The following is a 23,903-nucleotide window of genomic DNA, read 5'->3' as shown; positions in this document are numbered from 1 at the left end:
TGTATTTTTGGTCTCAGGATGTCTATTTGGAAATACTTGTAATTAAGGAATAATAAATAGTAAAATAAGTTTTGTCTAGTTTGTCTTGTGGACTTATGATATTTCAGAATAAAAGGAAACAACCTAAAAGAATGTTTAGTTCAATTTGTTTTTATTTTACAGAGGCGATTGATGATTGTTGGGCAGATAAAATGTATTATGCTCACTTTGTTAAAGATGGTGCTGCCCACGTGAGGCCGTCGCCCAGGTGATATTAATGTGTGTTGGGGATCGTTGTAACCTGGGGCTTGGTTTTGGGATTAAGCCTTTCCCACCCTTTTTGATGTGGGGTGGTACAATCCAATCATGCCTCAGAGAAGTGACTTTGTATTAGAGACTTCCTTATTTTGTATATTGGATTAAGGGTTTGGATTTCTACACTATAAAATGGGGATGGAGCGGGAGCTTGCGTTCTTGGTTCCTGGGATGATTAGCATGAGAGAGCAGAGAGAGCAGAGCAGAGAGCCGAAGGAGGCCACGTGGAGTAGGCCAGGAGAAGCAGCCAAGATGGCGGAGTGCTGAGTGAGAGGCCAGTTTGTGCAGTTTGTATCTGGGATAAGGAAGGAGATGGGGAACTGAGGAGAATAAGGCTGGTGAGCTAGAAACCTTTGATTCTAGGAAACTCGGATAAGTCAGTGGCTTTGTGAGCACTGAATGTGAGTGGGTTTTGGAGCCCAGTGTGTGTTTTTACTTGCCCGCCGGGTGCAAGCTAGAATTAAAGAAAATGGCCTATCAGTTTTTGGCTCCATTGTTTCTTTACCGACTGTCCGAATCCAATGCGAACCTGCATGGGCCGGGCTGCTCTGATGGTGGCCCTGGCCTTGGCTCCTGGCTCTACAATGATGAAGTAATGTGAATTCTCTCTCCTCTCCTTCTTAATCCCTCCCTGTTATTTCTCTCCTCCCTCTCTCGTTTACTTCCTTCCTTAAGCATGAAAGACATCTATATTCTAAGATGGGTGCTGACTGTTTGGAGGGCAATGGCCCCACATTTAAGTAATTCATGATCTGTGTCTATAAGACACTACTTGCCCTATAGTGTGTCTTGTAATGTGTTCTGAGGCACATAACTGAATAATCACAAAGCTGAGATTATAACTAAAGTCTCTTCACTCCTAGAAGGACAAACATCCTATTTCTTATTGATGTGGACCTCATCAAGAAAGATTCATTTGATGTGATCTCTGAGAAAGAATTTATCTGCTGATATGAATTTGCCATGGTCAACCAAGGGCCCAATTTATATAAATAATAAGGGCCTAGTGGCCATTTGCTGAAAGGGGCTTCTTACATAGTTTATATACCAGGAAGAACCTCAGACTGAACTCTGAGTTTCCTACACTGTGACCTGCTTGTTTCTGCTGTCTGGGTCAAATACTACAGGGAAGCCCTGTTTTCCTTTCTCTACGGATTGAGACCTTCCCCATCCAATCAGAACTGCACAGTTTGGATGCCTAATTTACATAAAACTGACCTAATCGATAATCTGGGGAGGGTAGTTTTTGCTATTTCTTTAAATGCTGGCGTCCGCTTTGTCTCTATGGAACACAGTTTAGGTTGCTGCATGAATCTGTGTCTCCCAAGCTGCAGTTCCTTTTGCTCAGAGATTCTTATATTTTTATCATACTCTGTAATTAATTTTAGTTTGCCCTGAAGTCAACAGATGATTTAGAGAATAAATCTAATGTATTCTATTGGAATTTTTGACACACCCAGGTAAGGTGACAACTACTAGTGACATAATGATGACTATTTCTGAGAGAACAAATTAATTTTTTATCTGATAACCAAAGACTCTATTCTGCTTATGATCACCAAAGCTGTAGAGCTGCCACTGATATGGTCTTTTAGCTACTTTTATTATAGAAAAAGAGTGCATTTATTAATGTATACCTTTATTAATACTGTATAATATTTTACCTATATGTCTGCATATACATACTCTCACATTTGCATATATCTGAAGGAGAACAGTATGTGCTCCCAAAATATACCTCTTTGGCATAGGGATTATCTTAACACAGACAGGGGAAGCTCTGAAAACCTCAGAGATGTTACCTTTTTGTGTAAAAAAAAAAAAATTACATTTACAAGGAAAATTTCTATTGGTAAGAGTGTCTTCCTCTCTGTACCCAGAAGAGGGGGATGACCAAATCTCTAGAAACTCTTACCATGTGGAGAAGGCAATTGCTTTAAATTTGCATAACCTTTGTTTACTATACTTTTCCTGATAGATTCCCATAACTGAGTCTCACTGGACTCCACATCTTCCTTTGTCTTTAGCTAAAGGTAATTAAATGATGGCTTGGGCTATTTGGTGATTTACTCAGTTTTCCTGAGTCTCTCCTATGTATACAGGAGGTATGCATATTGTAAACTTCTGGGGTTTTTTTCTCCTATTAATCTTATTTTTAAATTATTATTAAAGGTGTTCTCAGCCAAGAACCTAGAAGAATAAAGGTAAAATTACTTTTCCTCCTTTGAAATCTAAGTATATTTGCACATATATGTCTTTCATGCAACATTTTAATCCTTTATTATGTCTACTGGGTCATTATATATACTTTATGTCTACTATATATCATTATATATATTTTATATTATAGTTTTATATATGTGTATATATATTGTAAGATTAACATATTAGTTGAAAGACATTAGGTGATTATAAAATATTGGAAACATTGAATAAATTTTTAAAAACTTATTAAGAAAGAGTCAATATTGGAACAAAAAGAGAAACCCTACAGTCTTGAGTAAAGTACCGTATTTCTCCATGTATAAGATGCACCCCATTTTTAAAAATTTGGGGTCTAAAAACTGGGTGCATCTTATACAATGGTTGTAGATTTTTTTACTTGCATTTCCCATTTTTCCACACTTATTTTTTCTCTCATTGTTGAAGACAGTGATTCATCAGACAGCTGAGGACAAGCTAATGGATGGGAGTTTTGACAGTGGTGAAGAGTTGTATGAATTTTATGATGAATAAATCTTGAGTTCAGTGACTTTATGTAATACATTTTTTTTCAAATTTCTGGCCCCCAAATTAATGTGCAGCTTATATATGGGAACATCTTATACATGGGAAATATAGTAGTTTTTATATTAGTAGTAAATAACATAAATGCACATCCAGAATCAAACTCTCCGCTCCCAGTTGTAATACTCACCCTTGAAATTCCCTGTTTCCTGGTCTGTGCCCTCAGTTATAACATAAGCTCTGAAATGGCTGGAATATGTCTATCTTAATCACCATGTTATGTCTATGGTGCTAAGTACATGGTAGATGCTCAATAATAAGTATTAAATGAATGAATGATTCCTGACTAGAATGATATGCCTGTGAAGTGTCCTCTGTAATGCTCTGACTGGTTTAGGATATTCAGGAAGAGTCTTCCAGATAGTCTGGAAACTGTGGAATCTTTGATTTGCTTTTTCTTCCTTATTTGAGTTTATCTTCTGACTTACATTGTTATCTGTCAGTTTTAGGATAACTTTATCATTCAATAAAACCAAACCAGAGACAGATTGAAGGCAACTTGCCCTCATGCACATTCTATAATTCATTTTTAAAGAGATGCTTTTGGTAGTAACTCAGCAACTTTAAAATTAAAAAAATGATAATAAATCATATTAAAATATTGATAATAATTATTGAATAGTATTTTCTGTTAATTATTCCTTGTGTAGTTTATTCTGTGTAGTTTGTAGAAAGGATGAAGCTCTCTTGGAATTGGTGTCTAACTGCACCTCTCCTCCCTCAAAATGTTAAGCAATGGATAGGTAGGTGTATGACTAGTACTCACTACTATCATCACCATTCTCATACAGGTTCTCATTGGATTCCAGCAGATGGTAAAGAAACAGTGGAGCCAAAAAATGGTGGGCCATTCCTTTATTCAAGTCTTATACCAGCCAACAAGCAAACACACAGGGAAACACTTCCCTTTCACTCAGAGCTCACAAGGCTACTGACACATTCTACAGTTCCACAACCAGGAGAATCTTCTTCAGTTTCCTCTAGAATCAAAGGCCTCACCAGTCCCAAAGCCCATCACCTCTGGTTCCTCAGCTTCTCCTTCAACACTCTGCCTTCTCTCTGCTCTCTCTGCACAAGCTCTGCTCAACATGGCTTCCTTCTCCTCCAGCAAACATTAGCAAGACAATGGCCCTTCCCAAGCAGGTAGGTAATTTGCAATTCCACAGATCACATACCTGGCATTGCCCAGTGCCATTTTTAACAATAAAAGTGACAAACTAAAATAATACAGATTTTACAAACACATTTGCCCAACAGCAGGTTATGTGGGCAGAGATGGGTCCTTTTCCATGTTTTTAAATAAAATACAAACAAAAAATGCTGGTTCAAAACGTTGTCAAACCATTCAACTATAGTGTGGATTTCAATCCAAAATAAATATCCACATGAAAAACATTCATGTTAGCAGAATACAATGTGGCTTTTGGTTTGTTTATAGTTCTTTGTTTGTAGGAGGTGTCAATTTATCTAAAATGTTGCCACTTTCCATTTATCATCTGGGTGTGAACAAAAAAGAGAGATAACCTCTTTTTATACAATATCATGCCTTCTTGATGCAGTCACTTTTAATAATAGAAACCAAAAGAAATGTTTCCAAAGTATTTATCATAATTCTACCAGGAAGCAGATGTGCAGTCTTATTTTTATCTTAATCATGTATTTATCTATTGCATTACATCTTTCAGTTGTGGATATTTTCCTGTAGAGGGAAATTCCATTCTTCCTGGAATAATAATAATTCTCCAAGTTTGATATGTATTTTTAAAGTGTTGAGTTTATATAAAAATACATTCTCCCTTCTTATGTGTATTGGTCTCTTGATTGTATCTCTATATAGGTAAGAGCTTGATTGCTTATAATCCTTACTGAGGTTATTTCTGGGGTATCATAAAAACAAATCTAGGCAATTTCAAGGGGAAAATAATCATATTCCCACTAAAATATAGTCAAATGGATATTCTACAAGAGTATCAGCTTCATAGAAAATTATATAAAGGTGTTTGTAATAACTTATCCTCCTATCATTCTAGCTTTTTCATTCTTTTCTTTATTCTTACTGAAATGATTTTTGTCTCCATTAGAACATCTCCCCCCTAGGTCCTCTATATTTCTGGAGACCCTTGGTTTCACCTGTCTATGTATCCAGCTTAGATCTCTAAGTCAGGCATTTCAAACACAAATTTTTAGCTTATCACAACATTTCACATGCTGATGCTTTGATATAGTTGATGTAGTTTCTTACACAATGATGCCTAATCTGGCTTCAGCTCTCTTGTTCTCATGTGAACTTCTATACACCTGTGTCTAAAGCAATACCTGTTCACTAGCCTCCTTGCTGATGAATATTTCTCTAGGGCCAATTCATTTCTGATAGTTTCAGAACATTGTTTAACCATCTTTTGACAAATTTGGCAATAAATAATCATATTCACCACACTTATAAGCTGTCATTCAGACCATGGTATGATGAGTTGCTTTGGCCATAGTCTGTTATACCCCCAGCACAAAACCTCTAAGGCCTGTTTCCTTTTCCGCCTTTGTATCTTCCTGGACTTGAAACACAAAATGTGTAAAATAAAAGAGAGTTTTAAAAAGTTGTATTTTCTTCACTGAACTTTCTAACCTATTTTATTTGTTTCTGTTATCACCATAGAAACAGTAGTCTGAATTCTATATAGTAATCATTTCTAATGCAATGTAAAGACTGTGTTTTAGGCCTAGTCATTCTGGGTGCCCATCCTCACTCTGTCACTTGTTGGCTAGTAGCTTTGGAAATTTATTTTATCTTTATATTTTAGTTTCCACATCTATAAAATGGGGTAATATATAAGAATATTTACTAGGTTAGTGTGGGAATCACATAAGCCACTATGGATTCACAATTTAGAATAGTGTCTGTACCTTAGTTACCCCTGCACAAATGTTAGGTGCTATTTTCATCACTTTCCTGTGCACTCTATTTCCAGCTTGTTCAGCAAATTTTCTTAAAAGTTCCTTCTTTTCCATTCTCACTGCCAGCACCATGATTCAAACCTTCATGACCTTTCGCCTGAATTATTTAATAGAATAACTCCTATTTCTGTTCTCATTTAATTGTAAACCCTAATCAATTTAGGATGTTGCATTGAGAAACCTTTATCTTGAAATACTTTGGCTGGGAGAAGTGCAGCGATGACATAAAAGTGAGAGTTTTGGTATTCAGATTTTCTGAAGACCAAAATTCCAGCAGTACTTCAAAGCAACCCTATGGTGAAGAAATTGCAAGTGAGGACGCCAATCAAGAAGCAATATGGAGAAGAAACAAGATGGCGATGGAGTAGGCGGACTTACCAACTTCCACCTCCCAGAACCAAAGTGGATTACAAACTAATTTTAAGAACCATCATCTGGAAAAACCAACTTTGGACTAAACTAAGAGGACTCTTCAACCAAGGAACACTAAAGAAGGCACACTGAGACTGGTAGGAAAAGCGGAAACACAGAGAGGGCTGCCCAGCTCCCCAGAGCGAATGGCAGCCAGGAGAGACTCGCATGGCGGGAAGTGAGTCTAGCAGAGAGAGGAAGGTTCTGAGTCCCAGGAACAAAGCTCCAGCCTGCAGCGCCAGAGCCTAGAAGAGGCGTATGGACAGTATATAGCTGGAAACAAGACAGGATACTGTTTGTGAGAAAGAGACTGATTTCTAAGACCCAGGATTCTTCTTAAAGGGACTGCACGGAAAACCTCTCTCACAACCACTCACCCGGCGCTCCGGGGGACAGGGAGAGAGGAGAAGATCGGAGTAGCAGGAAGAGGAAGCACAGGAAGAAACATTTTGAGAGAGAGCCACCCTAACCTCTGGGACAAGTCACTCCCCAAATCTGAAGTGAATATTTCCCCTGGAAACAGCAATACCAGCAAAGGGAAGCAGGACCCCAGCCAAACAAACTCTCCTGTGGCACTCAGAGCAGAGTCGCTTAGAAAGAGGGAGCTTTCGGGACTACAATAGTGAGTCTTAGGGTCTGAGCTACAGCGCCCCCACCCACACGGCTGAGGGATCGCTGGAGAGCTGGCGGCGGCAGGACACGGAAGCGTGGTTGGGTCAGCAAGGGCGGAAGCCGGCTGGCCACCATTGAGGCCCTGGTGTGAGCTCAGTCTCGCCCAGCTGGGGATGAAGGGGCATGCAAAAGTGGTCAAGCCCAGCTGCGAGCCGTCTGTAATCCAGCTTGTGTGGGAAGGGCAGGAGCCCCGGAAGGAGCAGAGACCTGCCCTTCAGCAAGGGCGCAGGAACACAGCCCTGCCTCGCGTGCGGAACCAGGCTTGTGACATGACATGGGAGCTGGCTCCTCCCACAGGGCCAAAAGCCCAGAGGAGGTGGAGTCCCACTACTGAGCGTGGACATGCAGCCTGGCTTGGCCTGTGGAGCCAAGGCTTTCAGCCGTCCCATGAGCAGGCTCCTCCTGCAAGGGCGGGCCAAAAGTCTGGAATCAGGCAAGACCCGCAGCTGAGCAAAGGTGCTCAACCCTGTCCTCAGGGGCAAGCACAATGCCACCCGCGGGGGTAGGGCAAAGGCCAAGATCAACGAGGCTTGTACATCCAAGAATGTGATCACAGTCACTCCCATGAAGGAGAGGCAGAAACCACAGCAACAGCCCCAGTGGGCACGCACCAGCAACGCCCATACCCCAAATGTCCTAGGCAGCAACAGCAGAAGGGTGGCGGGCCTGCAGACAGACCACTCCTAGGGAACACAGAGGCCACACCCAGTGGACTCCAGTGGCCAAAACCTTCTTTTACACAGACAAAATGAGAAAGCAGAGTAATGCAACACTGAATCAACAGTGAATCAAGAGAAATCCCCAGAAAAGGACCTGAATGAGTCAGATATAACCAAATTACCAGATGCAGAGTTCAAAATAATGATTTTTAGGATGCTAAAAGATATTAGAACAACAATAGATGGTCATTACGAACACCTAAATAAAGAGATAGCAAATATAAAAAAGGACATTGAAATAATAAAAACGAATCAGTCAGAAATGACAAATACAATATCAGAAATGAAGAATACAATGGAAGGAATTAAAAGCAGGATGGATGAAGCTGAGAATCGAATCAGAGAGTTAGAGGACAAGACAAATAAAGGCATGGAAGTAGAGCAGAAAAAATAAAAGAGACTCAAAAAGTCGGAGGAAATTCTAAGAGAGCTCTGTGACAACATGAAGAGAAATAACATCTGCATCATAGGGATTCCTGAAGAAGAAGAGAAAGAACAAGGGATAGAGACTTTGTTCAAGCATATCATAGCTGAAAATTTCCCTCAATTAAGGCAAGAAAACATATCACAAGTTCAAGAAGCACAGAGAACTCCATTAAAGAGAAACCCAAAGAAATCTACACCAAGACGCATCATAATTAAAATACCAAAGCTAAGTGATAAAGAGAAAATATTTAAAGCTGCTAGAGAAAAAAAGACTATCACCTACAAAGGAGCCCCCATAAGGATGACTTCTGACTTCTCAACAGAAACACTTGAGGCCAGAAGGGAATGGCAAGAAATATTCAAAGTAATACAGAACAAGAACCTACAACCAAGACTACATTATCCAGCAAGGCTATCGTTTAAAATTAAAGGAGAAATAAAAAGCTTTCCAGACAAAAAAAGTCAAGGAATTCACTACAACCAAACCAAGGCTGCAAGAAATGCTAAGGGACCTGTTGTAAACAGATCAAAGGAGAAAAAGAATATAGCAAAAGAGGAATACAGTTTTAAAGAATGAAATGGCAATAAACAATTACATATCAATAATAACCTTAAATGTAAATGGATTAAATGATCCAATCAAAAGACATAAGGTAGCTGCGTGGATAAGAAAACAGGACCCATACATATACTGTCTGCAACAGACACACCTTTAAAACAAAAGATGCACATAGAATGAAGGTAAAAGGATAGAAAAAAATATTTCAAGCAAATGGAAATGGAAAAAAAGCTGGGGTAGCAATACTTATATCAGACAAAATGGACTTTAAAACAAAGACTCTAGTAAGATATAAAGAAGGTCACTACATAATGATAAAGGGAGCAATCCAACAGGAAGATATAACCGTTATAAATATCTAGGCGCCTAATATGGGAGCACCTAAATATATAAAGCAGACTTTTATGGATTTAAAGGGCGAGGTGAACAGCAATACTATAATAGTAGGGGATTTTAATACCCCACTAACATCACTAGATAGATCCTCAAGAAAGAAAATTAACAAAGAAACAGCAGACTTAAAGGACACACTAGATTAACTCGATTTAATAGATATCTTCAGAACCTTTCACCCTAAAGCAGCAGAATATACATTCTTTTCAAGTGCTCATGGTACATTCTCTAGGACAGACCACATGTTAGGGCATAAAAGTGGTCTCAACAAATTTAAGAAGATTGAAATCATATCGAGCACTTTCTCTGATCACAATGACATGAAACTAGAAATAAACCACAACAGAAAAGCTTAAAAACTCTCAAACACATGGAAAATAAATAGCAGGTTGTTAAATAATGAATGGATTAAGAATGAGATCAAAGAAGAAATAAAAAATTTCTAGAAACGAATGACATTGAGCATACAACAACTCAAAATCTATAGGACACAGTGAAAGCAATACTGAGAGGGAAGTTCATAGCACTACAGGCACACTTTAAGAACCTAGAAAAAGCTCAAATAAACAACTTAACCCTACATCTAAAAGAACTAGAAAAAGAACAGCAAGTAAAGCCCAAATGTAGTAGAAGGAAGGAAATAATAAAGATCAGAGCAGAAATAAACAACATAGAGGCTAAAGAAACAATACAGAAGATCAATGAAACTAGGAGCTGGTTCTTTGAAAAGGTAAACAAGATCGATGAACCTTTAACCAGACTCACCAAGAAAGAAAGAGAGAGGACTCAAATAAATAAAATTAGAAATGATAGTGGAGAAATAACAACTGACATAACAGAAATACAAAGGATTGTAAGAAAATACTATGAAGAACTGTATGCCAAAAAGCTAAACAACTTAGATGAAATGGAGAAATTCCTTGAAACATACAATCTTCCAAAAATCAATCTGGAAGAATCAGAAAACCTAAACAGACTGATTACACCAAATGAGATTGAAACAGTTATCAAAAAACTCCCAACAAAGAAAAGTCCGGAGCCTGATGGCTTCACAAGTGAATTCTACCAAATATTTAAAGAAGAAATAACTCCTATCCTCCTCAAGCTATTTCAAAAAATTCAAAAGGAAGGAAGACTTCCAAGCTCCTTTTATGAGGCAAGCATTATTCTGATTCCAAAACCAGGCAAAGACAACACAAAGAAAGAAAATTATAGACCAATATCCCTGATGAATATAGATGCTAAAATCCTTAACAAAATATTAGCAAACCAGATCCAACAATATATAGAAAAATCATACACCATGATCAAGTGGGATTTATTCTGGGGAGTCAAGGCTGGTACAATATTCACAAATCAATCAATGTGATTTATCACATAAACAAAAGAAAGGAGAAAAATCACATGATAATTTCAATAGATGCAGAAAAAGCATTTGATAAAATCCAGCACCCGTTCATGATCAAAACTCTCAGCAAAGTGGGAATACAGGGAACATACCTCAACATGATAAAAGTCATCTAAAAAACCCACAGCCAACATCATACTCAAATGGACAAAAATTAAAAGCAATCCCCTTAAGATCAGGAACAAGGCAGGGGTGCCACCTTTCACCACTCTTATTCAATATATTCTTGGAATTCCTAGCCATGACCATCAGACAAGAAGAAGAAATAAAAGACATTCAAGTTGGAAAAGAAGAAGTAAAACTATCATTATTTGCAGATGATATGATATTGAATATAGAAAACCCTAAAGTCTCAGTCGAAAAACTACTGGACCTGATAAATGAATTCAGCAAAGTGGCAGGATATAAAGTTAATACTCAGAAATCAGAGGCATTTTTATATGCCAACAATGAACAGTCAGAAAGAGATATTAAGGAAACAATCACTATTGTCCCCTTCACTATTACAACCAAAAAAATAAAGTACCTAGGAGTAAATTTAACCAAGGAGACTAAAGACTTGTATTTGGAAAATTATAAAACATTGATAAAAGAAATCAAGGAAGATACAAACAAGTGGAAGCATATACCGTGCTCATGGTTAGGAAGAATAAACATCATTAAAATTTCTATATTACCCAAAGCAATCTATAAATTCAATGCAATACCAATTAAAATACCAATGGCATACTTCAAAGATATAGATCACATATTTCAAAAATTTATATGGAACCAAAAAAGAACACAAATAGCCTCAGCAATCTTAAAAAAGAAGAATGAAGTGGAAGGCATCACATTTCCTGATATCAAGTTATACTACAAGGCCATTGTACTCAAAACAGCCTGGTACTGGCATAAGAACAGGCATATAGACCAATGGAACAGAACAGAGAACCCAGGAATAAACCCACAGCTCTATATGGACAACTGATATTTGACAAAGAAGGTAAGAGCATACAATGGAGTAAAGACAGCCTCTTTAATAAATGGTGTTGGGAAAATTGGACAGCTACCTGCAAAAAAATGAAACTAGACCACCAACTTACACCATTCACCAAAATAAACTCAAAAGGGATAAAAGACTTAAATGTAAGTCGTGAAACCATAAACATCTTAGAAGAAAACATAGGCAGTAAACTCTCCGACCTCTCTCGCAGCGATATATTTGCCAATTTATCTCCACGGGGAAGTGAAATAAAAGACAGGATAAACAAATGGGACTTTATTAAACTAAAAAGCTTTTTGCACAGCTAAAGACAATAAGAACAGAATAAAAAGACAAACTACACAATGGGAGAACATATTTGACAATACATCTGATAAGGGGTTAATAAAACTTATAAAGAACTTGTAAATCTCAACACCAGGAAGACAAACAATCCAATCAAAAAATGGGCAAAAGTAATGAATAGACACTTCTCCAAAGAGGACATACAGATGGCCAATAGGCATATGAAAAAATGCTCAACATCACTAATCACTAGAGAAATGCAAATTAAAACCACGATGAGATATCATGTCATACCAGTCAGAATGGCGCTCATCAACAAAACAACACAATAAGTGCTGGCGAGGATGTGGAGAAAAGGGAACCCTCCTGCACTGCTGGTGGGAATGCAGACTGGTGGAGACACTGTGGAAAACAGTATGTAGATTCCTCAAAAAATTGAAAATCAAACTGCCTTTTGACCCAGCTATCCCACTTTTAGGAATATACCCCAAGAACACCATAGAACTGCTCCAAAAAGAGAAATGCACCCCCATGTTTGTGGCAGCATTATACACAATAGCGAATATCTGGAAACAACCCAAGTGTCCATCAGATGACAAGTGGATTAAAAAGCTTTGGCACATATATACTATGGAATACTACTCAGTCATAAGAAATGATGACATTGGATCATTTACAATAACATGGATGGACCTTGATAACATTATACAAAGTGAAATAAGTAAATCAGAAAAAACTAACAACTATATGAATCCATATATAGATGGGACAAAAAAATGAGACTCAGAGACATGGACAAGAATGTGATGGTAACGGGGGGGGGGGGGGAATGGGTGAGGAAGGAGAGAGAGGGGGTAGGGGGAGGGGATGGCCCAAAGAAAACCAGATAGAAGACAATGATGGAAGACAATTTGACTTTGGGTGAGGGGTATGCAGTATATTCAGATGTCAAAATAATGTGGAGAAGTTTTCGCTCAACATGTGTACCCTGATTTATCAATGTCACTTCATTAAATTTAATAATAATAAAAAAATTAAAGAAAAACCTTTATCTTAGTTAGGAACACTGTATTTGGTGAGATCATGGTCTTACAGGAAAATATATAATTTTGTATATATTGTATAATTGTGTATAAGTATGTATATATGTCTGTATGTGTGTGAAATAGTAAAAGTGAAATCAACCGCATTCTAAGCAAATTAGATAGTCATGGTTATTAAAACTGCTCATGTTAACCATCTTTTTGGCACCTTCCTCAGTTGATTAAAAAAACTACTGAAGCATATAATATACTCAGTTATATACTTAAATAATATTAAATGATAGAGCCTCTATGCTGTTTTAAAATTTGTTAACCAGTTTGCATATGTGTGTGTGTATGTGTGTGTATACACAAAGGGGATCCTCAAGTTATGACGGTATCAACATACGGCATTTTGAGTTTATGATGCTCACTTTCATAAATCTGAAAAAAAATTGAGACATGAGAGTTTCAGTTTATGCTGTTAGCGTTGTACTTATGGACTACGTGGGTGAGTAGTTTGTTTGCATGGGGCAGAAGAATACACAGCAACATGGCATGTTTGCGTTTTTCTGTTCTAGGTCATGATTTTACAGCTGTGTTAAGATATGAAAGTGACTTAGGCTAGGAAGTGTTTTGACTTACACCAAATCGAGTATGACAGTGTTGTAGGAACAGAATTGTGCTGTAGCATGAGGGCCCTGTGTGTGTTTATATGTGTACACATATATATCCCTATGTATTTTTTTTACTTTATCTTCTCTTCATAAATTGAGATTTTTTTACATCATATACTTGTTCCTGTTTTATACGAGAGGGATCAATTTGGCTGGTGTTCTTTTGTTTAAAAGGGTTGACCTGAAATGAAGCTAAATGTGAGTTTTTAAAAATTGATATACATATGCTTCAAGTTGTTGAAAAATCATCAGTATTGAAACCATTTTGTGTAAGGTATGTTTTTCTTCTGATTATGTGTTTCCCTCATTATCAGCTAGCTGTTCTTGAATGCCACTGTTTTTATCTTCTCTGCTCTAAGTAATGTCAGAATCTAGCTGAAATACCCTATGTTGATTTGATTTACCTTAAGTTGTTATGAATTCACTGTAAACTAACTTTGAGTTTAGCTCACATTTATCTTAGACACATGAAACTATGGCATCACCTCTTTTCCCATGCTACACTGAGTCTCTTGAAATAACCACTAGTCTTTAATTCCAGATTACATGACATCCATATTATGAAATTTTCATTGATGCCATGTCATTCACCTTCCACTTAAATCAAGAAATAAGTTTTAAACTATAGAATTTACATATTATGTCTCTATTATAGCACTTACATTCTGCCTCAGTTCTAGCTCTTTGTATGCATGTTTTCTTTAAGTACATTGTTACCATCTTGAGTAAAGGACCATATTTGATTGACCAGCTACAAACAAAATACAGAGGAGTGCAATCTTGTACAGGTTCTCAATTCTAAGATCAGTATTTAAAGTTAAATGGCATATTGTCAAAATTACCCTGAAAAGTCACTAAGTAATATGTAAAATCTATTATAGCATTCATGTGCTACATTAGGGGCTGACATTCAGTATATAGCATGTATAAAACATTGAAGGTTTTCCTTCTGCATTGGATTAAGTCTCTGATTCTTCCCTTCAGCACAGATGAAGTCATTGGCTTCTATGTAAAGGCTGTGTTTTATGAAAAAATTCATGCATCTTTAAACATGCAAATCAAAAACAGCTTGGTGAGATGCTCAGACTATGAGAACTGAGAATGACTAAGGGGATTTCCTTTCTTTTCTTTCTTAAAATTATTTTTACAATACTAAGGAGCCCCAAATTCTGTCTCCTTGGTTTTTATAAAATTTGGTTGCTCATATTCACAAGAGTTTGGGTATATATATGGGTAAATAGATAAAAGATGACAGAGATATAGATAGATAGGTATAAGGTTGGATAAAGCTATATGAATTTGGGGGACTTTATCAAACTTTAAAACTTTGTGCATCAAAGGAAACAGCAAAATAATAAGGCAACCTTTAGAATGGGAGAAAATAATTGCAAATAGTACATCTGAAAATAATTACTATTTATAATATACAAAAAACTCCTACATCTCCATAACATCAATAAAAAAGAAACCTGATTGAAAAATAAGCAAAGGCCTGACCTATGGTGGCTCAGTGGATAAAGCGTCAGCCTGGAACACTGAGGTCGCTGGTTTGAAACCCTGGGCTTGCCTGGTCTAGGCACATATGGGAGTTAATGCTCCTTGTTCTGCCCCCGTTCTCTCTGTGGCTCTCTCTTCTCTCTGAAGTGAATAAATGTTTAAAAAAATGAGAAGAAAAATAAACAAAGGACTTGGATACACATTTATTCAAAGATATATAAATGGTTATAAAGCATATGAAAAGATGGTTAACATCACTATTATTGAAGAGATACAAATAAAACTACAGTGAGATAGCACTTAAAACCTATTAATGTGGCTACTGTGCAAAAATCACAACAAGGATCGATGAGGATGTGGAGAAATGAAAACTTTTGCACACTGTTGGTGGGACTGTAAAACGATCCAGAGGCTTAGGAAAACAGTATGGAATTTTCATTAAACAGTTGAAAATATAAGTACCACATGATCCAGCAAGCCTACTTTTGGTATATAAAGTCATTCTGCCTTATCCATGGTTTCACTTTACTTGGTTTTAGTTACCCGAGGTCAACTGTGGTCCAAAAATATTAAATGGAAAATTCCAGATATAAAAATTTCTTAGATTAAATTGAGTGCCTTATTGGAACACATGATGAAGTCTTGTGCCATCCTGAAATGTATACCCCATGGATAAGGGAGGACTACTATATATTTAAAAGACTTGAAAACAGGATCTTGAAGAGATACTCATAGACCAATGTTCACCATAGAATTATTCATAGTAACCAAGAAATGTGAACAACCCCAGTGTCTATCAAAGGATAAATGGGTGAAATATGGTGTGTCTGTACAATGGAAAATTATTCATCCTTGAAAAAGAAAGAAATCCTGTCACATGCCGCAATATGGGTAAACCTTGAGGACATTATGCCAAGTGAAATAACCCAGTCACAGAAGGACAAATACTGTATTATCCCACTTATAGAAATATATAATCAAATTTATAGAAACAGGTAGTAGAATGGTAGTTTCAGGGACTGGAGAGAGGGAAAAATGAGAAACTGTTCAAAGGGCATAAGGTTTCAGCTCTGTTCTGGAGATGTTGCACAACAATGTAAATATGCATCGCAGTACTGAGGAGTACACTTAAAAAGGGCTGAAATGGTACATTTTATGTTACATGGTTTTTCCCAAAATTAAAAATGATTTTAAAAATACTATATAGTTTAAATAACCAGTTTAAATCTAGGGTGACTGACATTATATAATATACTGGCTCAGTTTAAGATATTATTCAAGAAAGGCTTCAATATAAGAAACATTGTTAAAAGTGCAGATCTTTTATCTTACAGACTTTCATTCAAATCCATGTTCTGCTACTGACTGGCTCTATGACCGAAAATGCTAGTTTTTCTGAGCATAAATTTCATCTAAAGCTAATTTGGATTAAAAATAGTATGTACCAGCAGGAGCTTGAAATGACATGTTGGGTTTAGCACATGGCAAGCACTCAGAAAAGGTTTATTATTACTATCGATGGTTCCATTTAAAAATAAATATTTGTAACATCATGTAAGTTTAAGGCGTCTTTGTTAAAACAGGCATCTGTGACTTCTTTACTTAATTCATATTTGGAAGATAGGCAGGAATTACTTTTCTTTACTGTGTTTGAAAGAACATTAAGACATGAAATACTTGATTATTTACTTGAATCAGGATTGAAACACTTGGCTAGTTGAAGCGCTTCTGGGAATGAGAAGAGGGCGCCTCTCTGAGGGACTGAGCTGGATTTCTGAATTGAGTCTTTCAGGAAGAAGGGGCTTCTCTGCCTATTTTCCATGAATTTTTTATTTTTTTTCATAATAAATTGCCTTGAATCTGATACAAGTTAAGTAATATCTCTTATTTTTTCATTACTTAAAAAAATGAAGTCTTAGAACATTTTCATCTTTCTTATTCCTCTTGTATACTTTCTGTTGGACACTTGAAACTTTCTTTTCTTATTTATTTTCCTATACAATAGCCTTTGTTATGTTTATAATTCCATTTCTTATGTTTCAAATATTATAAATACCCTCTTGAATTCTGGGAAAATTTAGCATTATTTTACTGTTCACTCTCTCACAAAGTGTTCTTCACTTTGCAAGAATGTTCTTACTAAATTATCTCCACAGACACTCGCTTCACTTTCTTAAGAGGGATTTTTTCAAAGGCTGTCTTTCTTTTTCTTTTCCTTTTATTTTCTATATGTTTTACATCCTTTTAGGAATTTGCTCTTTCCGTCAAAATGTAAATTTTTTAAATGGACTGCTCATTGCTCTCCTGGTTCTCGCCTTGGGTCTCTCATGTCCGACCTTCTGAAAGCACATTAGCTCACTGCCTGGGAAGTCTTCTGCCCTGGGAGCCACTGAGTCAGTTCCTTTACTTCTTTCCAAGGAGTCTGAACATATTGAACGTTATTTTCCTTTCAGTCAGTTCCAAGATGATGTTTGCCTCTGCTTAAGTGTATTTTCTCTCGGCTACTGGAAACTTCTGTTTTGCAAATTGCTCCTTGGTGCATTTGGGAGGAAGCTGCCAAGTTTCTTTTTTTTTTTTTTTTTTTTTTTTTTACAGAGACAGAGAGAGAGTCAGAGAGAGGGATAGACAGGGACAGACAGACAGGAGATGAGAAGCATCAATCATCACTTTTTCGTTGCGACACCTTAGTTGTTCATTGATTGCTTGCTCATATGTGCCTTCAGCAGACCGAGTAAATCCCTTGCTCGAGCCAGCGACCTTGAGTCCAAGCTGGTGAGCTTTTGCTCAAACCAGATGAGCCCGCACTCAAACTGGTGACCTCGGGGTCTCAAACCTGGGTCCTTGGCATCCCAATCCGATGCTGTATCCACTGCGCCACCGTCTGGTCAGGTGCCAAGTTTCTTTTTGTGCTTAAATTTGTTTTTCAGTTCCTGAAAATGTGACAGAACTTCTACCCTTTTCTGACGTTCTTCTTCCTCAGGTTTCACCTCACCATCCTAGCATCCCTCTGCCATGTTGTCTCTCCATTCCAGGTCACTTCAAATATACTATTGTTCTGAATGCTTAAATCTACCTGAACCATCCACTGTCTTTTTCCAATGTAGCGAGAGTTGTATTTTCATTAACTATGCATGATATGTCATTCTGTGAAAACAAATGGCTACACATTCTGGAAACTTAAGCAACTAAATTTCATTCTTTTTCTTTTATACCTGATCTACTTCATCTGCTTTTTTCATCCTTGTATAAAAAATGTGCTTTAAACTGACCAAATGTGGCACAGTGGGTACAGCATTAACCTGGGATGCTGAGGACCCAGATTCAATATCTGATAGTTGCCAGATTGAGCACAGGCTTGCCAGCTTGGAAGCAGGCTCACCAGTTTGAGCGCAGACTTACTGGCTTGAGCGTAGGATCATCAACATCCTTCTATGGTCGCTGGCTTGAGATTAACAGTCTCTGGCTTGAAGCCCAAGGCCACTGGCTTGAGCAGGGGTTCACTGGCTCTGCTGGTGCCTCCTGGTCAAGACATGTTTGAAAAGCAATAAAAAAAAAACACCAAATGAGTTGGTACTTCTCATCTCTCTCCCTTCCTCTCTATCTCTCTCTCTTGCTTAAAAAACAATTGTGCTTTAATGACTCCACAGAAACTCATGTGGAGATGTGGCTTTACATAGTAATCACTGTTATGGGAATTTTAAGTGTTTATTGGTGCTGTGAATTTTAAGTTTTATGAATCATGTAAAGAATATAGTGTAGTGGAAAGATGACCGAGCATGTACTCAGAAGATGCCAGTATTTGCTGTTAGTAGTTCTTGTCAACTTGACTTTGACTTTTCAGTAACTCTTCTGATTCTGTTTTGTTATTTCTAAAATGGTAAATTCATAACACCTATTCCCAAAGGTGTGCTTCAAATGAGTTAAAAATCATGTGATTAAAAATTGGAAATTGGTACATAACAGGTACAGATTATTCTTATGTTGACCTCAAAGCATGGAGATACAAGTGTGTCAAGCACATAAAAATGTAAATGACAAATAGAGAATGTGACTAGAACAGTATAAGAATTTTATTTATTCAGCTTTCAATAGAAAATCAGGACTTTTCTTAAAATACTGAAATTTGCACCCTGGGTTTTATGTAATAAAAGAAAATTTCTAGGTAACCCGGTGAATATTTGAGTATGTGAGGCAGGTGGGTTACATTTACCTTTTTGTTCTGAACCAAATATATCCCAGAATACTACAGGTGTGGGGAGTTCACAGTTTCTATCTCTGATAGGATTGGTATTCTGCTGTGATTCATGGGGAAACCCCGTTGGCCTGCGTGAACGTGTGGTAGCATGTGTTGTTCAAGATCAGGTTCTGTGTGAAAACCCTTTGCTTCCTTGTGTGAGGAGCCATCACGCTCCCACAGGAAGGTGATTTCAACAGTTTTAGATCTACCTACATGTCTAATTGCATAAGTGTTTTAACCTTTAAAAATACTACATGGCAAACCCACATATAGAATCACTAGAAACAATATTAAAAGGACTTATTATCCCATTTTATTCCCTTCTGGAATCTGCTGAATTACTCTGCCATTTTAAATCATTAATTAATGAAGACCATTTGATGAACAACATATGGTGGGTAAAGCTACAATTTTCTATCCTTTTGAAAATTGAATTTGAATTGTTAATTTGAGTCCAGCATTTCTTTATTCTCTTCATTGAGTTGTCTTCTAGAATCATGGTAACCATCTGTATAGTCACGTTGCTTACATCTTATAGGGTGATATTAGCTGTTTCCCAGACAGTACCTTGGCTCCATAACATACAACCAAATTTACTTATTATGTGTTTTTTACTTTACCTCCTAATATTAAGGTTGCCTTCTTCTCTGCCTAATATATTTGTTCTCCATAAACCCCTCCTCCTGGTACAAGGTTAAATAATAATGCTTTTTCCCCCTCTAGATTATTTATTCCTTTACCCTGTTTGTAGATAGCTATTTTGCCCATTAACTTGTTGTTCAGTCAAGCTGTACATGTTTAGTGCTTTAATCTTTCATCACAAATCATTTTCCTCTACATCTTAATTATTCTTTCCTCATGTGTCTGAACTCCTTCCAGCTTATCTGAACCTTTTGGATAATGAGATGCCTGGATCTGAACACCAGGTGCAGTCCACCAGTCCTGCCTAGGACGCCCATGGCCTCCAGTGCTGCTATGATGCCTTCTTGTTCCTGGATGTGCTCATTAGACAGGCGAGGCCTGTCTCTACAGGCAGAGTCAAGCATGGCTGCATCTCGCCCATCCTGCAGCTCCCTTCTCACTAATCTTTTCTCCAGAATAAAATATCTCAGCTTTCTCTTTCCCTGTCTTATATGCTTGTTTTTTAGCTCTTCTTATAATTCCTGTCTTTTCTTATTTTTTTAAAATTGTTTTTATTGAGGGAACACCGGTTAACATAATCATACATGTTTCAGGCACCCAATTCTATTACACATCTCTGTACACCATATTGTGTGCTCACCCTGCCCCCCAAGTCATCTTTGTCCATCAGCATTTATCTCCTTTACACCCTCCATCTCCTCCTCCCCCTCTCAGACAATCACTGTATGGTTGTTCGTGTCCATGAGATTTTTTTTTTTGTATTTTTTTGCTCAGCCCTCCCTCTGTTCTTTACTGTTTTTATTTTTTTCTTCCTGCCTAATCCATGATCTAATTCATCCATGTATTTCACTATTTCTATCTTTTTCTAACCAGTATCTTCCCACTTTTACATTTTTATACATGGTGCTAATTAGCCATTTCTGCCACACTGCATGTGCACATCAACTTCTTTCCCACTTCCATGGGCAGAGGTAGGCATGCTCCTTTTCATTTTTCCAAGGACTCACTGTACTGAGTAGTTGAGAGAGGCACAAGCAGAGCAGGGACAATAGGCCAGGTACAGAAGGTCAGCAGAGCAGAAAGCCCTGGGTACCTAGCAATGGGAAAAGCTGGCCTGGGACCTCACCCCTAGGTTTCCCTGTTATATCACTGCTCATGCAGTTTGGACCCTCCCCTGAACTTTCCTCTCCTGGCATGTTGCTAGTCGGGAGGGTTAGACCCCCTTAGAAGAGGAATGAATATCAAATACATCTAGGCGTCAGTTGTGCTTCAGCTTCAGGCCCAGAAAAATCAGCAAAACCAGACAAGCAATGCCATGGCTGACCTCAGAACCTTCTGCGTTAATAATGACGCCCTGCCCTGGCACTGACCAGTCAGTGGAGATCATGAGGACACACCTGGAAAGCTGATGAATATTCCATTGAGATCTTCCCCTGAAACCTCTAGGGTTTCAAGAGGTCCACACGAGGGTCCTCAAGAGGGAGGACCAGTGTGGCTCTCTCAGGTTCTCTCAGAGCAAGACTGGGCCTTTCTCCCATCCTTCCCCCAGGCGTGTTTTCCTTGCCTCCATCTTTCTCCTGAGCTTCAAGGGCCCTTCTTCTGCCTCTGTAACTTGTTCCTGAGCCCACTTCTTCTACAGCTCACTTCTTCTTCCGGGACTTTGGAAATAAACTATCTGAAATCGTTTGAGTCTCGACTCAGAGTTCTTTCTTAGTCAGAAGGCAAGTACTGTGGTTGCTGAACCAAGGTTCGGTCTCACTCCAGCTTTTGCTGCCAATGTTACCTTTTCATTTTCTTTTTAAATCAAATCAATAAGTAGTTTGGCAATATTCTGCTGGGCGTGAAACGTTAATTTTATCACAGTTGCTCAGAAAATTAAGCTATAAATATTTTAATACTATTGTTTGTGACTTAATAAAAATAGTTCAATTTTTATTGATGGATTATATAATTTTGGGGAAAGATATCTGTGAAATAGTTACAATGCAAACTATGGCTTGTGTTTCTTAAATACTAGTTCAGCCTTCTTTCTTCCTTCACTCTGTTCTTTTCTTTCTTTCCTGCTTTCTTCCTCCAATCGCATAATGGTTACTGATATCCTACCACCTGCAGGATAATGTGAGGGAGAGAATATAGCACTTACATTGCAGTCTCTGCTTTAAAAGTGGTTGACTGTGCAGCTACATCAAATCAGTTACATTCTATAACTTTGTTCTTATACATAACATAGTGGAGTTCAAAAATGTGATGTTTAAGTTAGAATAAGACATCGTTTTACTACACTTATAGGAATACTGAGAAATAAATCCCAAAGAAAGTTTTAGATCAGATTTTGGAGGACCTTAAAAGCTTGAAAAGTTGTATATAAAACAATAAAAGGTCCCCGATTTGTCTACCAAATGAATCTTATCAAAACACTTTCAGAATATGAATGTGGTTGGTGTATGAACGATGGAGAATTGAGGTGAGGGAGACTGTCAAAGGAGCTAGGAGAGTATTATAATAGTCTAGGAATTAGATAATAAAAACAGATAAACATTAGAGGTTGGAAGAAAATTTGAGTCTGGTATTATGGATTTGGGAACAAACTTTAAAATTGGTGGCTGGTCAAAACTGGTTGGATTGCCTTACTCCCTGGAATGTTTTCATGGTTAATCCAGACTTCTGGGCACTTTCTCTGACTTGCTAAAGACTAGTGCATGAAAACTAAAATTGTTACTATCCTCTTTGTTAATTCATATACTTAAAACTCATTACAAAATTTTCAGGTGAAAGAGCAGTCATTATCAAAATAAGTTAATTTTATGATTTAGTGTGAATAGAAAAAGGGGATAGCCAAAGGGGTTAATGAATTAAAGAATCTAGAGTCACTGAGGGAAAACTGCTGCAGTGAGGCAGTGATGTGGTTAACTTAGCAGGTAGATCGTCACAAGAGGTACAGCTGGTGGGAATGGGTGAAAGAAATTAAAGGAATTTTTAGGAGACCTAGGAATCTGCCCTCTTGTTCTCAGTGGAGTAGGAAAGGTCTGAGCAGCGTTGTGGATATCAGTGTGCTTTGGGTGACTGAAGTGAATTGTTTGGGAAAGGGACTACCCTGGCCAGCGGACTTTTATTTTTTTATTTTTGGTTTTATTTTGTTTTTCCCAAATAATAGTGATGTGTGGACACTGTAAATAGATGCTTTTCATTTACTTATAAATCTTGGGAAAGAAAAATAAAAATTAATAGGCAGATCATATTGGGGCACAGTGCAAAAGACTCAGACATGAGATGATTAGAGCCAGCACTTTGATAATTTATACAGGGTTTGAGCAAAGGTTCAATAGTGAAGAGAAAAATTGTGTTGTGGAAAGCTCTTCAGTAGTACCAAATTAACCTATTTGTGTTTTTGTTTTTGTTTTTTTCATTTTTCCGAAGCTGGAAATGGGGAGGCAGTCAGACAGACTCCCACATGCGCCCGACCGGGATCCACCCGGCATGCCCACCAGGGGGCGATGCTCTGCCCATCTGGGGCATTGCTCTGTTGCATCCAGAGCCATTCTAGCACCTGAGGCAGAGGCCACAGAGCCACCCTCAGCGCCTGGGCCATCTTTGCTCCAATGGAGCCTCGGCTGCGGGAGGGGAAGAGAGAGACAGAGAGGAAGGAGAGGGGGAGGGGTGGAGAAGCAGATGGGCGCTTCTCCTGTGTGCCCTGGCAGGGAATCGAACCCGGGACTCCTGCACGCCAGGCTGACACTCTACCTCTGAGCCAACTGGCCGGAGCCCAAATTAACCTATTTGTATAGGAGCATCTTTTTAGGAACTTAGTCTTACTTGGAGAAGTTAATTAAATATTTTCCTGTTACTATTTTGAAAACAAACAGGATCTTTCATTCGAGTTTTTTTTTTATTTATACTACATGAGTATTTTAATATTAATATCAAAATTGTTACCTTA

At 37.8% G+C, this 23,903-nt stretch overlaps 1 protein-coding gene across 2 annotated transcripts in view; it reads left to right on the top strand.

The window, feature by feature from the left end:
• Nucleotides 1-23,903, top strand: part of SEMA3D (semaphorin 3D) — a 244,634-nt gene that overhangs the window by 19,762 nt on the left and 200,969 nt on the right. The window contains exon 2 of one of the 2 annotated variants that reach the window (XM_066353975.1): nucleotides 3,873-4,224. The exons of the other annotated variant lie outside the window; for it this stretch is intronic. The gene's annotated coding sequence lies outside the window, so the exon portion shown is untranslated. The remainder of the gene's footprint in view (nucleotides 1-3,872; nucleotides 4,225-23,903) is intronic. 2 annotated transcript variants of the gene reach the window in all.

The sequence above is a fragment of the Saccopteryx leptura genome, chromosome 12, assembly GCF_036850995.1.
Source record: "Saccopteryx leptura isolate mSacLep1 chromosome 12, mSacLep1_pri_phased_curated, whole genome shotgun sequence".
Taxonomy (NCBI): Eukaryota; Metazoa; Chordata; class Mammalia; order Chiroptera; family Emballonuridae; genus Saccopteryx; species Saccopteryx leptura.
The sequence above is the reverse complement of the archived record's forward strand: the minus strand, read 5'-3'. Positions and strand labels throughout refer to the sequence as shown.